Source organism: Dendropsophus ebraccatus, chromosome 14 (assembly GCF_027789765.1).
Source record: "Dendropsophus ebraccatus isolate aDenEbr1 chromosome 14, aDenEbr1.pat, whole genome shotgun sequence".
NCBI classification, from domain to species: Eukaryota; Metazoa; Chordata; class Amphibia; order Anura; family Hylidae; genus Dendropsophus; species Dendropsophus ebraccatus.
In genome coordinates this window covers 59,819,520-59,829,939 of record NC_091467.1, presented here as the reverse complement: position 1 = coordinate 59,829,939, position 10,420 = coordinate 59,819,520, and positions in this window count along the sequence as shown.

Genomic DNA, 10,420 nt, shown 5'->3' with positions numbered 1-10,420 from the left:
TCTGCCCAATGCCAGTCAGGTTGCAGAAAGCTCTTTATTTTTAGTAAGGCAGTTTTTTCTTAGAAACATTCCTAGAAATAACCATGGTTATAAAAAGCCCTCCAGCTTCGTTCACATTATACATGGAAATAAATAATAAAAAAACCCACTGTCGATTCCTTTGCGTTGGGCACCAGCACCGATACACAGACCCACTGATTAGGGATGGTCCGAACCTGCCGAGACTGTATCCCAGTTTTCCAGGCGGTCCTCCCGCTGTATCCACCCTCTCCACGGAGGTTTAAGACAGCGGGAATCATTGCAGAGAGTCCGGGTTCGTACGAACCCGAACCTCGGCAGGTTCGGACCATCCCTACCACTGACCTTTACAGGGGTTATCGAGAAGAATAAGACACAATAGGTGCTTTCTATCAACAACAGCTCCACCCCTGTCCACAGTTTGTGTGTGGTATTGCAGCTCAGTTCCACTGACGTGAATGGAAGCGAGTTGTAATACCACACACAACCTGAGGACAAGGGGTGGTGCTGTTTTTGGAAGAAAGCAGTCCTCTTTTTTTTTTTTTTTTAAATCCTGCAGACCCCTTTAACATAGTCTACAAGGTTCCACCATTCTTCGCTGGAAAAATTATGCTTTAAAAAATGAAGAATTATTTTAAAGGGGCACTCTGGGCGGGGGTTCATTGTATGATATGGCTGGGGACCCGGCGCTGGAACCGGGGAGGTAAGTGGCCGGCGGCCTCTTATTTCCACCCCTTCCCTGGCCATACCCTAAAAAAAAAACCCCGGCCAGAGTACCCCTTTAACTCTGGCCCCTTATACCTGGACTATAGTTGTGGAGCCCCTTGGTACCCTCTAGCAGCAGTGGGATAAAGGATGAAGTCCTAGAAGGTGCTGCTCCTAGACGTGATTCAAAGACAAACCAGTCCAGTAGCCCGGCAGGTCCACACCTGTTAGTCATTACATTGTATATTGTTCTTTATTGTGTTTATTTTTGTATTGTTTAGATGTGTTGTTGATCCCAGATGAGCTCACACTCTCTTTACTGTTATGTTTTGTACTGGACGTATGTTCCAAGCAGCTAGTCACCTAACATTACTATTCGTCACTCCTGATCACCTATGCTAGTTTTTCACTCGGTCTGGGGGAACAAACACCCAGGAACTGCACCGGGACAGGTAAGTACAGGTATAGAGGGGGAGGGGAGACTTTTGGTTGGAGGTGCAATGCTCCCTTCAACCACAAGAGAAGCTGGCAGGGCTGAAAGCTGAAAGACACTTGCTTTGTCAGTCAGAGCGCTCCAGCATTTAACTGTGAGAGTCTTAACAGTCATAGGGGGAGATTTATCAAACATGGTGTAAAGTGAAACTGGCTCAGTTGCCCCTAGCAACCAATCAGATTCCACCTTTCATTCCTCACAGACTCTTTAGAAAATGAAAGGTGGAATCTGATTGGTTGCTAGGGGCAACTGAGCCAGTTTCACTTCACACCATCTCCCCCATAGTGCGTTCAACGGTTAAAGGGGTCCTCCGATTAAAACTTACCTGATCCCTACCCACAAGATAGGGGACAAGTAAGAGATTGTGGGAGGTCCAACCTCTGTTCCCCCCGGCAATCTGCAGATCAGCCCCCAGATCCTGTATTTTGGATACAGCCGGGGGTCGGCACGTGATCCATGGCTCTTTTTATTTTCTATGGAGCAGTTACGTACTTGTCTCTTTCCGGCAGCCCCATAGAGAATGGATAGAGCCGCGGGTCACATGGCGACCCACTGTATTCAACACACAGGAGATCGCTGGGAGGCACGGAGGTCCGACCCCTCATGATCTCTAACTTGTCTCCTATCCTGTGGATAGGGGACAATTAAGTTTTAATCAGAGAACCCCTAGGGCTAGGGGCCTGCCGGCACTGGCATTCAAGGGTACAATTTCTCTCAGTGGAGGTCTTAGCAGTCAGACCCCCACTGATCCCCATGTTATCCTCTATCCTGTGGACTATTTGAGATGAGAACACTTCTTTAAAGATTAGAAAGTACACAGCAACTTTTTTTTCAAAAACAGCACTACCCCTGTCCCCAGGTTGTTTGTGGTATTACAATTCAGCTCCATTCACTTCAATGTTAGTCTCTTACTCTTTGCAGAACTAAAGGAGAAGCCATGTTTTTCTAAGCTTAGGCAACCCTTTAAAAGTCTCCCCACTGGTACATTTTGTGCCCATCTTTGTATCTGTTCTATTTAAGCAATGTCTTTTTGGACAGGGTCTCCAGGACTAAACAAAGTAGGGTCTCTATATGCAGCTTACAATACATATCTGTCATTTTCCACACCAGAGGAGTAGCACATTGTTATTACAGGGGTGTTCTGGGGAGTATTTTGTTTTTTTTTTTTTAAAATAATTCTGCTCATGCTCATTTTTAAAAAAAAGAAAAAAAATCCTATACTCACCTTTCCCTCTGACCTGTTGCCAGACACTTTGCACAGAACTTCCTGGTATCAGGGAAGTGGGGGCTCCACCAACCACTGGCTGCAGTGTAGTCCCGCCGCAGCGGGTGATTGGTTCATGGGGCAACTCTATTGATCAACCCCAGGGAGTGCTGAACAGCGTAGCCAAGCTCTGTCAGGATGGAAGCAACAGGTGAGAGGGAAGGGTGAGTATAGGACCAGCTTGAGCAGAATTATTTATGAAACGTTCTCGCCAGAATAACAGTCTAACTACAAATAAGCTAAGGAGAGCAATGGGTTAAGAGTGTGTGATCGAGAATGGTTTATTCTATATCCTGCAAATCTGAAAAGCTCATCAACATGCCTGAGAGGCAGGTCTGAACGGGACCCGATGCCAAGAACATGTCATCAGCAAAAGGTGCTAATAAATCACATACAGCACAGGGGTAACGTAACATGACTTCCAAAGATCCTTCCAAAGATCTATACGGAATGTAAAGTCGAAATGACTATAAACTTCTTTTCATATAGTTATAGTATATAGCGCGCTCTTGATAAAGCACAAAACATGAGGCACTTATGGCATCCACCCCCAGAGTTTTACAGGAATTAAGCGCCATAATAGATAAATCCCAATTCCTAAGATTTAAAGGGAACCAATCATCAGAAAACACTTCTACAGATATATATATATGTTCCTATATGCCCGCCAGCACTGTTTCTGGGTGTATAAGTAAACGTTATGAGCGTTTCTTATATGCCCCACAAATGTACCAATGTAGTCATGGGGAGAGGTCCGGAGCTCCTTACTAGTCACTGACACAAGACCCTGTGCAGTGCAGTATGCTCTCTGTGCATTCTCTATATAGAAGACGGTGCCCTCTGTGCATCCCCAATATAGTAGATGGCCCCCAGTGTAGGTCCCCCTATGGTAGATGGCCTGCTGTGTAGTCGTCCTATAGTAAATGACCCCCTGTTTAGTCCCCCTATAGTAGATGGCCCCCTATGTAGGTCCCCCTATAGTAAATGGCCTCCTGTGTAGTCTCCCTATCATAGAAGCCCCCCTGTCTAGTCCCCCTTTAGTAGATGATCCCCCCGTGTATGCCCCCCTTTAGTAGATGGCCCCTGTAAAGTTCCCATTCAGTATATGGCCCACTGTGTAGCCCCCCTTTAGTAGATGTCCCCCTGTGTAGTTCCCCTTCAGTAGATGGCCCCCTGTGTAGTTCCCCTTCAGTAGATGGCCCCCTGTGTAGGGTCCAGATTACACTAAATAAATAAAAAGAAGAATTTACTAAAATCGCTTATATTTTATAAATTAATAAACAACATAATGACAATTACACTTAAAGTTCTGCTTTCCATTATGGTCGCAGAATGATTCTAGACAGGTCACAAAAAAGTTGCTCTGATCCTAGAGGACTGTCTTACTGTACAATGTGGGACACCATCATGAGGCTTGGGGTTACCTTTTGGAGTACATTCATTTCTGCTACTCTGTCTTTAATGTAATGTAAAGGTATATATTGTGTATAAGAATCAGTTCCTATGCTGAGCCCAACACTGAGGCTGTGTTAAGAATAGCCTGAGAACTCCTCCACATTCACTCTTTGGCATGCAGTATAAGTTTCCTGTGGTCTATACATAGTGTCTTAATACTGTTGGCTGGCAACATATTCCTGGTGTATTGATACACAGTATACAGATGGCAATGTTCTGTATCACGGTAAACATACAATATAAACATAGAAGATTGATGGCAGAAGATGTCCACCTGGTCCGTTTAGTCTGCCCATCTGTTCTATTTTATCAATGTCTTTTTGTATGTGAGGTCTCCAGACCTGGACACAGTATTCCAGATGTGATGTCCCTAGAACTCTATACAGCGGGATCACAATCTCCTTCCTACTGGTTATATCTCTAGCTATACAGCCCAGCATACCATTATATATATATATATATATATATATATATACAGCCCAGCATACCATTATATATACAGCCCAGCATACCATTATATATATACAGCCCAGCATACCATTATATATATATATATATATATATATATATATATATACCATTATATATACCATTATATATACAGCCCAGCATACCATTATATATATATATATATATATATATATATATACACAGCCCAGCATACCATTATATATACAGCCCAGCATACCATTATATATATATATGTAGATTTATATATACAGCCCAGCATGCCATTATATATATATACACAGCCCAGCATACCATTATATATACAGCCCAGCATACCAATATATATATATATATATATATATATATATATATATGTAGATTTATATATACAGCCCAGCATGCCATTATATATATATATATATATATATATATATATATATATATATATATACACAGCCCAGCATTCGAGCTATTGTATGTTTACCATGGGCTTTCCCTATGGCCTGGCTGGACCGTTGACTCATTTGAGGAGAAAATATCAGAGAAAATATCAAATCATCACATGTAAATGTGTGTCCTTTCATGCTATTTATTAGCCTCAAACCCATGATCAAAGAATCACTTGGGTAATGGGAAAAACATCACAGAAAAAAATTAAAATAAAGAACCCCCCAAAAATGTGCAAGAAAAAGTAAAAACTGCTGAAAAAAACACTGTCCCAAAAAGGTCATAAATAAAGATGAAGAAAAAAACAAAGATGGATAATTTCTTTTTTTTAAAGCGGCTCTGTACCAGCACCTTGCCACCCGAACCACCGCAAACAGACTGTCAGTTTTCTGCTGCCGCCATTCAGTGAAAACCATGTCAGTTCACACTATGAAGTTGTGTGCAGTGGAGAGCTTAGATGCGGGCGAGCACGGATGCGCCCGCCTCAGAATTCTGCGGGACGAAAGATCATCCGGCCGCTACTGCAGTACCGGCCGGGATGATCTTTTCAGAAACCGGCCGTTCCGTGACCTGGCTGGGTCACGGAACGGCCGGTCTCTTACGCCATGTGAACATGGCCTAAAGGGGTAATCCCATCACCTAAACTTTTGTCTGGAAATGGGGAATGTAAAGAAAAGCAATTTTGCAAATACTTTCTTTACTTCTGTAGTTTGGCCCTTTTCTCTTCCTGTACTGTTAACAGCTCGTTACTTAGTTCCCGACCATCGCTTTCCGCTGCGAGGCCTCTTTATCGCATTCCATAAGGTCAGCTCTATGGACCCATCAATTTGAATAGCCCCGTTCCCATACGCATTCTCTTTTGAATAGGTCTTTGCTTTGCAGACAGCTACAGATGCACTTCCTCAGTACTGTCCGTAGCTACGGGTCCATGGGTTCGGACAGCCTTCTGTATAATATGTCTGCAATCTGCATAAAAATTAGCATGGGAAGGCGATCGTTTATATTAAGGTGACCCGTATTTTTTGCAGATATTTTTTTCAAAAAAATAGGATCCCATAAACTTCTATTGGCTAATGGTTCTGCATCGGGACATGTAGCCCAATAGAAATCAATGGGCCCTAAATTTCTCTGTATCTGCAAATACGGACAAATTTATGGAACATGTGAATAAGGCCTTAGAGCGGGGGGCCGGGCATCATCCTCATTCAGGTGGCTGGGTTCCTCAGGAGCGGTAAGTATGATTTTTACCTTCTCACCCCCCTCACACACATCTCCATGGCTTTGATTGTCCCTGGAGACATGTGTAACCTCAGCGGGAGACGAGCTGGAGATGAGCTGATTCCCCGGCCAGGATGAGGAAGTAAGTGGGGAAGTGTCGATCTGAAATTTTGGCATCTAGGACAACCCCTTTAAGGGACTGAAAGTAATTCCTTCCATAGTATATACTATCCATGAAACCCTCAGACAATGTCGGTCTAGTGTAGTCCATAACGTATCAATAAACCTTTGCCACTCCCATTTTAGAGATCACTATATGGTATGAATTCCGGCTTATAGAGGTCCAAACTCCATGGATTTCCTGTATAATTTGGAGCAGCTGTGTTGGCTGTATAAATAAGCCTTGGGATTAAGAGAAATGTAATAGACAATAAATATATGGTAGGGGGCAATATATATCACTATATTATTGTATATAACCATAAGACATACTCGTTGGTTTTCTATTATGAGAGTTGAACAGAAACCACCTCAAGCGTCTTCCCTTCAGAAGAATGAACCTTCTAGGATCAGCAACCTTACGTATTCTCTGATCGTTTGCCCCCGACAAATTCTCAGGGTATCAGCTGGACATACTGTCACCAGAGCTTCCTGGATGTCAGGTGGTGACAGCCGTTGATATTTGTCAAAAAGCCAGTGGAGCGCTGCGAGCAGATCCCAGCTCTACTTCTGGTCTTGAAACAATTTTGTGAAACCAGTTGGTCTCCTGTACATGACAGAATTTCCAGTCCAGGAGAAGGCACGGTCCTTATTTTGAACTGAAATCTTACTTTTCATTTTAGTTTTTTTTCGCATTTGTATTTGCCAGTAATTTTAGTGGCACCTTCAATGTGGAGCTCCTGCATATGCTATGTATCCCGGGGTAGTGTAAAGCCGTCAGTCCCCACTGGCAGACTGTCAGTCCTGGCACTCGCTAGGTGTTTGTCCCTGTTGTCAGCATGCTGCTTCCTCTCCTGCTGTTGTTCCTGGACTAGCCTGTAGGGGGCACCCATCTGCTCTCCCTGCTGTCCATTCTAAGGGCCTTATTACACGGAGCGATAATCGGCCAAATCAGAAATCAGAAAAATTCAGCCGATCAGCCGAAAAAACGATCAGTCCAGACCTAAAATCGTGGGACGTGTAACAGCGATGCGTGGCCGATGGCAATTTTCTTCTCCTGCCCTCCTGCCGCATGCTTCCCACTACCAACAGGCCGCTCAGCCAATCACTGTCTGGGACCGCTACGCCAGTGATTGGCTGAGCGGCCTGTCAGCTCAGAGAAGTTGCAGCGTGCGGTGTCGGGAAGCAAGCGGAGAACAGGAGGAGACCGGGAACGTGGAGAGGTGATGTATGAACAGTTTAGGGCAAGGGCTGGACAGACATCGCTAACAATGTCCGTGAAGCCCCTCCTGCAAAACGATAATTGAGCAGTGTAATAGGCTCAGTAACTGAGCGTTGATCTAGCAGATTGGCGATTGTATACATTATTGATCGCCTAATAGTACTCTTAGGTCCCCCTAGTGTTTTTAATGATAAACGATTGCAAACTTGATCATTTATTGTTAACCTGAAATTGTTCACCATATTATACAGGGAGATAGTTGTTAGTTACGATTGTAACTATAATTGTTTTTTTTCCATCTGATCTCAGCAAATGAAGAATTGATGTGGAATTATACTGAATGATTAGTAAACGTTTGTGAACGAATGCGGAATTACAGCGTACGATTAGCGAACGATTAACAATGATTTTGGTCATCACCAAATGAACGATGAACGATTCTCTTTGGTCGTTTGATCGATGCCTGCAAAAGGATTATCGTTTAAATTTGAACGATATAACAATAGTTCACACGATAATCATCCCGTGTTCACACATCATCAAAACAACAACCGATATTCGTAGCCGTTGTTATGGTCCTATTCCAGGGGCCGATGGGGGCCTGATCAATAATGTAAAAAAGCGCCTAGATCGGCACTCGTTTACTGGGCCTATTCCACGGCCCGATAATCGTTGAGCGAGGGCTGCAAGGACATTGTTACCGATGTCCTTGCAGCCCTTGTTTTAACACCATACATCACCTGTTGTACATTACATGTTGCAGGGCTTCTCCTGCGCTCCTTCTTCCTCACGGTCCCGCGCACAGCAGCAGCTTCGGTGCGGCCTGTTTGAGCTGACAGACTGCTCAGCCAATCATTGGCCGCGGCGGTCCTGGCCAGTTATTGGCTGACCTTCTGTAAGCTAAGACAGGCCGCTCCAAAGCTGCTGCTGTGCGCGGGACCGGGAAGAAGAAGCCCCCACCTATCCCTGCACGAACTGCCTATTTAAAGGAAAACTCCGGGCTGGGGTGATTTTTTTTTGGCAGAGTGCTGGGGAGGATGAAAGAAGTAACATGCTCTCACCTCCCCGCCTCCAGTGCTGGTGCCGGTATCTCGCAGCTCCAGTCCCCAGGTCCTGGCAGCTACTGGGTCTAAGTGGGGACCCACACCTCCCCATCCCCAGCACTCCAACAAAAATCACCCCAGCCCGGAGTTCTCCTTTAAGGCCAACTCACCTGTGCTGGAGGAATACTGAGCTTTATGAAGACAATGACGTATTCTTTGAAGCTGATCTGAAATGCTTGTGCCTGACCTCTCGACTCTGCCTGACCCTCCTGTATCAACTCTCCTCTGCTTGACCCGGACCCTTGACCCTGAATCTGTGCTGCCTGCCACGATCCTCCTGCCTGCTCTTGACTATGCTGTATTGCTGCCTGACCACAACCTACTGTACATTCGGACCCCAACTTGCCTTTACCTCACCGTGATTCACCCATGTCTTCTGGTCTGCTGGGCCAGCCACTACCGGGACCACTCTCGGGAAGCATCCAGATACCCTCTAAGAACTAAGTCCAGTTTCCAGGAGTGGGATAAAGGATAAAAACCTAGTAAATTTTACTGTGAAAATCAAACAAGTTAGTACAATGGGTTCATGTTGCTCTAGGGGTTGAATAAAATACCTAGAAGACAGTGTATGCATTGCTGAATCCATAAGAAGAGAGCTCGTGCAACCAATGTGTCCTTACATGGACCAATATACATGGAGCAATATACATGGAGCAATATACAACCATAAAGGGCCGAGCAGATACAAAGCCTAGCCTTTACACCATCACATAGAATTGTGACGAACTATAACTGAGTATAAAGTATGTAAATAGGGAATCCGGCATTCCTCTAGACCATGGGTCCCTAAACTGCGCCCCTCCAGCTGTTGCAATACTACATTTCCCATCATGCCTGGACAGCCAAATCCAAAGCTTTAGCTGTCTGGGCATGATGGGAATTGTGGTTTTGCAACAGCTGGAGGGCCACAGTTTGGAGACCCATGCTATAGACTGTTTACCCTCCTATTGCAACATCCAAGATACAACGTTTGTGATATTGTTCCCATAGAGCGAATTAATTAGGCATTATATAGATACCAATAGTGATAGTAGACCCAGTTACGCAGCCTCTTGGGACTCTCGAGAAGCCCAGCCATGCCGTATCATAACTAACCAGCTCTCCGGCTATTTTTAACTCATTGATCAGTTTTGAGTGCTATTATGGCAAAAACTTATTTTTCAGCCTCACAAAAATGACCCATAATAATATGTGTGAACATAACCTAACCATCATTAAATTATTATTGACTTATAGGGCGACTTAATATGGTGGTTTTGATGGTTTCCGTACAGGAGCCACCCCTTGGCTGGGCCCTTCCTGGAGGGATATCTGGCTCGTCCTGGGTTTTAAGAGGCTAGTAAATGGGGCTCCACAGGCTCTTCTTTGTATATTCATATTTTTCAGGAATCAATGCACCTAGGATTTAACTGTATTGGGCGCTTTAGTTGGCAGCCAACAGTGTTATCTTTGGGTAGTCTCCCTGAGATCAGCGATCTGACTAGCCAGAATCCTGCTCCACACTGATGAGGGGCAACACCCCAAAACAGCTGTATGTGGATGGTTACCTGGCCTTGGTTTTTCCCTTGTCATTACATTGACTTATAGGGCCAGTTAATATGGTGGTTTAGGAGCCGTGCCTTGGAGGGGTCCTTCCCGGAGGGATATCTGGCTATTCCTGTGTTTCGATACTCTTAAATGAGACTCCTCAGGCTCCTTTTTTGCATATTAAATTTTTATTCTAATTTTATACAGGCAACTCAAAAAACGTATAGCTAATGTAACGCTGTATGAATATCAGCCGACTCTGCTGATATTCATTAGGAAGGGCAGGCTGGCCAGGGGCAGATTGGGGCCCCAGGGACAGTAGTCTCGCCCCCAGTTCACCAAAACTCCTAATTAAAGAG